The sequence below is a fragment of the Nasonia vitripennis genome, assembly GCF_009193385.2.
Source record: "Nasonia vitripennis strain AsymCx chromosome 1 unlocalized genomic scaffold, Nvit_psr_1.1 chr1_random0001, whole genome shotgun sequence".
In the NCBI taxonomy this organism is placed as follows: Eukaryota; Metazoa; Arthropoda; class Insecta; order Hymenoptera; family Pteromalidae; genus Nasonia; species Nasonia vitripennis.
Window position 1 is genome coordinate 549,244 of NW_022279587.1, and position 6,572 is coordinate 555,815.

At 38.8% G+C, this 6,572-nt stretch overlaps 1 long non-coding RNA gene across 1 annotated transcript; it reads left to right on the forward strand.

The window, feature by feature from the left end:
• The first annotated feature begins 3,159 nt into the window (after window positions 1–3,159).
• LOC116415763 lies at window positions 3,160–5,815 on the forward strand. The gene is made up of 3 exons (XR_004226366.1): window positions 3,160–4,908; window positions 5,032–5,196; window positions 5,281–5,815. It is a non-coding gene; the product is annotated as an uncharacterized LOC116415763 (long non-coding RNA).
• Window positions 5,816–6,572: the final 757 nt, after the last annotated feature.

Genomic DNA, 6,572 nt, shown 5'->3' on the forward strand with positions numbered 1-6,572 from the left:
TGTCTATATTCCACGTAATATAAAAAGAAACGTAGGTGAGACTGATTTACCAGTCCTGCGTATATAATGGCACCGTCAACATCTAGAACGTCACTCGATGCTAAAACAGCGAGGATATTACATGCTCTGTATCACTTAAACAAGGAGCAGCGAAAAGCTGTACTGAAAAAAGCAAACCGGAATCTAATAAAAGGTATCTGCGAATGTGCTTTAAACACATTGAAAGGTAACGTACCTTTAAACGCAGTACAAAAAGTAAAACTCAAAAAACATAAATCAATTTTACGTCGTTTATCAGACAAAAAATCGAAAGGTTAGAACTAATGATTCAACGTCTTTCAATAATAGTTCATATACAGATGCTTCGACAATAATAAATGCAGCAATAGACAACGTGGCCTCCGACGACGATACCGTCAACAGTTCATACAGAGTACGAAGTAAAAGAGCTAGAAGAAAAATCGGTAAAAACAGTAGTGGTAGTAATAGTATACAAGCAGGTGGTTGGTTAAAATTTCCTATGTAATTTGTAATTTGTAAAATAAATAAATATGGATGAAGCTAATCAGTTTTTAAATAAAATTTATTATAACCCAAAAGATGAAGCAGGCTACGCAGGAGCCTATCGCCTTGTCGATAAAATCAAGAATAAAGCAGATAAAAATAATATTTACAAGTGGTTAAGAGCCCAAGATGCTTATACATTGCATAAACCAGTACACCGAAAATTTCAAAGACTTCATTATAATGTACCGACTATAGATTCTGTGTGGGAGGGTGATCTTATAGAGCTTACACCATTAAAAACTTATAACGATGATTTTTCATATTTACTAGTGGTTATCAACGTACTAAGTAAATATGTCTTTGTCGAACCTATTAAAGACAAAACTTGTTTAACCGTTACAGAGGCGTTTAAAAAAATTCTTTCGAGAAGTAATGATAGAACGCCTATAATATTTCAAACTGATAAAGGTGGTGAGTTTTTAGGCCTTAAAATGCAAACTTTCTTAAAATCAAAAAATATAACTCACCAGGTAACTAGAAATCCAGACATTAAAGCAGCTATTGTTGAAAGATTTAATCGTCTTTTAAAAGAACGGATGTGGCGTTATTTTACACATAAAAACACAAAACGTTACATTGATATTCTGCAAGATCTAGTTTATGGTTACAATAATTCTAGACATTCTACAATTAAGATGGCGCCAGCAGCTGTTACTATATATAATGCCCAACAGGCTAAGCGTAACATGGATCTCAGGTATAAAACACAGGAGAGAAAACCCAAGTAGGTACTCAGTTGGTGACATAGTGCGTATAAGCAAAACAAAAGGCACCTTCGAGAAAGGTTATGAGGCTAACTGGTCAGAGGAAGTTTTTAAAATTATCAAAGTATTAAAACATAGAAAGCCACCGGTTTACGAGCTCGAGAATTTAAATGGTGAGTTCATAGACGGTATATTTTATGAGGAAGAACTCACAGTCATAGAAAAAGATTTAACCAACACAGAATACAAAATAGATAAAATTATTAAATCAAGTGGTGAAGGTAAAAAGAAAAAATATTTTGTTAGCTGGGTTGGCTACCCTAGTAAATTTAATTCTTGGATACCTGCTAAAGATATCAAAAAAATCTAAACAAAATGAAGAAAAACCAGTTTTATATGATTTTACCTAGTAATAGTAGTATGAAAGTATATCCAGAGAACACCACTGCCTGTTATGTCACGAAGCTACCTCAAGAAATCAATTTGCACGGCTCGTGGGAAGTAGGAATTTCTGAAATACACTTCCCGCGCTCATTTTTACATTTAAGAAAAGAAGATAGAGATATAACAATGTTTTCAACTATATCACCTTTATATAGAGATATATACGGCAACCAACCGGCTCATAACCTAGAAGTAACCGCATCTATTCCCTATGGCGTTTATAATAATTTTATAGAATTTTTAGAGCATTTAAATGAAATTCTATTAATAAACAATTCACATATGATATTTAGATTTTCAATTGAACATAACAATACCTACGTTTTTGCCGAACGCACATGCAGTGATGAGCTCTGCAATTTTGAACATTCAGTGCAGATGAGTCGTGCTGCATTATTATTTATTTAGTTTTACGTAATTATTATTGATATTTATTATTATTATAATTATTATTATTATTATTATTATTATTATTATATTCATATGAGCGTGTATAGACGCTTTCGAGCAGGTGCTCGCGTGCACTCACACATATGCCTGAATGTGGAGATGTGTGTACACATATGCATACATACGGACGTGTACACATATGTATGCATACGTACGTGCATGTACACATATGTATGCATACGTGTTAGAAGGTGCAGAAATCTACCTCACCAACACATAGTTAAAAGGACGCCACATGTACACGATGCATTGACAGCTGCTGAAGGGAGGGGGTAACTCCCACAGACGCTACAGCCACGCTATATCGCTGGCTAGAGGGGGAAGGTACACAAACCAACCACTCTGTCCACCATCTTGGACCTAACCTTGTACGAGCGTCAGCTGTTCCCTACAACGGCGGCCATCTTTGTCCCCATCCTTGTACGCCGACTGAGGCTCTTACCTCCCCTCTTTGGCCGCCATCTTGTCCCTATCCTTGCACAAATACTACTACTGATTGTTGAACAACTCTCTATCTCAAGTCCATACTCATGTAATATTGGTATATTCACATTTTGTTTGTCGTCTGCTTATTATAACTTTCAACACTTTTAGAAAAATCCGCTAGGTTTGCCACTTTTGCTTGGACGTGCGAATTCGCGTTCGCTTAGCTTCCTATAAAAGGCCATGCGCAGCCTATGCTTATTCACTAGCACCAGCGTAATTTAAGCGCACTAGTCTCTACTCAAGAGCAATTTACGCCTTGAGTAAAAATACTTAGAAATATTAAGATAGATTCAAAACTTGTAAAATTTATTAGACTGTAAAATTGATAACGCAATTTCGGCGTATCAATTAAAAAGCTTAGTATAAATATAGAATATTTTCTAGGAGCGTCCGTGGCTCAGTTGGTAAAGGCGCACGTCTTATCCGTCCAAAACACGTTCGCTCAAAGGGTCGTACTTTCAACGGGAAAAGTACCCAAGACTCCGTCTGTTTCGAGGCAGGTTTTTCCCCGGAATTTTCCTTCAGTGTAATTCCGGGTTTTCCCTGTCTCACAGGCGTAAGCCTGGGCGAATGCGAAACAGTGGTATAGGGACCAAAGGTAAGGCAGGAATTAAGGTAGCCAACCCGATGCATTAGGCAGGGAGCGCCGGCCTTACCGGTGTGGAGCTGGTCTAATATGGGACCTTCTCCAGGGAAAGCTACACTGAGAGACGGACCCAATGCCCTCTCGGGGGAAGAGAGTGCTGGCTTAACAAGCAAGGTGTGTGTCTGAAAATATGGTCCTCACTGGAGAAGTCTCTCAGGGTGGAAAAATATAAGGTATGGGATATAGTGAGGTAAAAAAGTAATAGAATTGGGCACTACTCCCGGCAGCTATGCCAAAAGGCTACGCCGGTAATAGAAAGATAAAAAAAAATATTTTCGATAGTTATAAAATTATCTTGCGCGGTAGCTCGTCTCCAGGGCGCGGAGTTTTGAATGTAATAATTTGTACGCAAGATTTAATAGTTAAGAGAAATGATTTATTCAACTCGTCTGATTATAAATGGTACAAGATATAGGAGACCTCGACTGAGTACAACTCGTGTCTGGGGCAGAAATATGACTAAGTCCGAAAACTAGGCGAACGCTCTGAGTCTAAGTCCAATTACGGAAAAATAGTTTAAGTCGCGGGTTGGGCAGAGAAAAGCCCTACCAGTAAGAACTCCGGAATCCGAAAGATGTTCCTTGCTCTCCATTAGTATTTATAGGGATGAGGATAATGTATAGGCATAAGGAAGGTTCTAGCCAATCAGGAATTTGGAAGGGTGTGTGTCTCAGCGGGTGTGTGCTCCCCTTTATTAATTAGCGCCCCTCATTATGCGGCCCCTAGCCTGGTCATCTGCAATAATGGTTTTCTTTGACCTGGTTTATTCAGGATCGTCGCCCTTTCTTCTGCCGCCACACGTGTCAGTCGCTGGCTTGTATTGTCGCGTTCTGTGTTGCCGACCGTCGTTGGTTCGCCGGCTTCTGTTATGCCTACCGTGTAACAGCCCCGATTACCGTGGTAAAGTAGCTTGTTGGTTCGACGTGATATTCGTGTTTGCTTCGACTGTATTGTCTATCTTTTTTACAATGTGTGATTCTTGGATCGCATTATTCTTTCTCTTTTTTTTGTCCGAGGTCCGTTCAGCTTATTAATGGTGGTCCTACGTGCTCGGTCCCGTCGTCGCCGGGTCTCTCCCTCTCCGGTTTTTCTTCGTTGCGGTGGGCGTGCCTCCTTGTTTTCGCTTCTTGAGCGTAGCGTTTTCCTCTAATTGGTTGCCTTTCTCGGGGTTCGCCTACCTGTGTCCTTTTAAACGGCCCCTGATCGCTCGTTCCGTACTCAGTTTCTTGCCTTCTGTCCGCTTGAGACCCTTCTAATCCGTTCTCGAGATGTTCGCCACGGTTGTGCTCTGTGCTGGTGTTCTGGTGCGTTTTGCGAAAGCAGTTGCTCCGTTTTTGCTCCGGTCTTCGATCCGGTGGTTCGTGTCCTCAGCCTACATCGTCTTGCCTGGGTGCCGTCGAAGCCTCTGGACTGGGTAAGCTTTTCTTGCTCGAATTAACTTGCGTGTGTGATTCCGTTGCCTTATATTAATTTTCTCGTTTTTGGTTCTTGCTTGTAGTCTGACCGTCCGACCCCAGCTAAGCCGCGGCCATCTCCAGCTTCGGACTTCCAGGACTTCCCGGAGGACCAGTCCCCTCTGTTCTCTCTGCCGTGCCACACGCAGACTCCCTGGTGAGTAGAACAATATATATATATATATATATATATATATATATATTGTTTTTTTTACTTGCGTCAAAAAATTGATCTCCTTCCCTTAACGTTGATCATCATAACTTTTCTCTTCTGTTTCAGTTTGTCTTTGATTCTCAGTCCCCCGTCGTTCGGGAGTTCTTTCCTGACTCCTGGATTGAGTGCCATCACGAGTCCTGGGAGGATCATGAGGCCTGCAGGATTTGCTCTATCTGCCGTTGTCGCCGTGACCATCAACCCCATATGATGCGCCTTCGGGGTAAGGGTGTAAGTATTCTTCTCTGTTTGCTTCTTGGCTGTCCGTATTTTTGTTGATCGCTTCTAATCATTTTCTTGTTTATTTGATTTCAGAACTGGATCCGCATCCCTGGCCGCAAGTGCTGTCCCGCGATGAGTGACGACGGAATCTTAGTTTAGATTTTTTTGGGCGTAACTGCATGGCGAGTGTGATGCGTTCGTTCCTCGCCGTTTTCTCTGTGTATTTTGTTTTATTGGTATTCTGCGCTGCATATTGTTCGTCCTTTTTTTTGTCAACTATTATGTATGAGTCAGTGTGTTTGAGTGTCTTTTTTTTTGCTTTTACTTGTTCGCGTTCTATGTACTCATATGTGTGTTTTATAACCTAAATAAACTGTACATTGAAAAGAATTTCCTGCTTGTCTAATCTTATTTTCGTCCGCCCGAATCCTTTTTTCCTTTATTTGTCCTAGTTGTTATTCACTATAATTTTGATCTCAATTTAGCGGTATTCTATGTCAATTTTAATTTTACTTAATAGCGTATCAGTTGTTTTGCTATTTATTTTATTTCCCTTTTACATCATGCATAATCCGTAAAAATTTGGTATACCTTTTCTAAATACTTTTTTACCTAGATTTTGTGCTTTGCGTCTCCTATTGTTTATTATCTCCTTTCTTATTATTTTTTGGTATAGGAGTCAGTGTGCTGGAGCGTTTTTTTTTGTTTTAATTGTTTGCGTTTCTTTATATACTATGTACTAAGATGAAGTGTTTGATTTTTAAATAAACTATATACCAGAAAAAAAAATTTTCTTGTCAATTTTGTTTGTCCGTACTCTTTCTCCCTTTGATTATTTATTATTCACTTTAATTTTTTTAGTCACGTTTCAAGCCGTTCGCGCGAGTATCCGTTTTTATTCGTATGCCTTCTTAGATGTTTCCTAAGTTTTGAGGTTATAATTTTTTAATTTAGGAATATGATTTCAGTCTACATCAAAATTTATTAATTAATGTATCAATGTCTCTATTATTTATTTTATTTGCCTTTATAACTTGTTAGCGTTAAATTTTATTATAGCACAGTGTGGCTTAAATCCGCGTTTAAGTCACGCCTATCCGTGACCTAAGTAGCCCGGCTGAAAATAATCATATGAGAGTTCATATGAGCGATCATATGAGCGATCATATGTGATTTTCGACCGGATTCTCATATGATTTACACGTCCTTGTATGTTTTTCTTATTATTATACTCTATTATAATTACAATTAGTTTATTTTATAATGAAATAAACAAAATTTTATTCGAGTAATAATAAATAAAACACGCAAGGATGTATAAATTATAATGACGATTAGAATCTAAAGATATCAAAGATGATGGCTGAGCGGTTAGGACGCTTGCT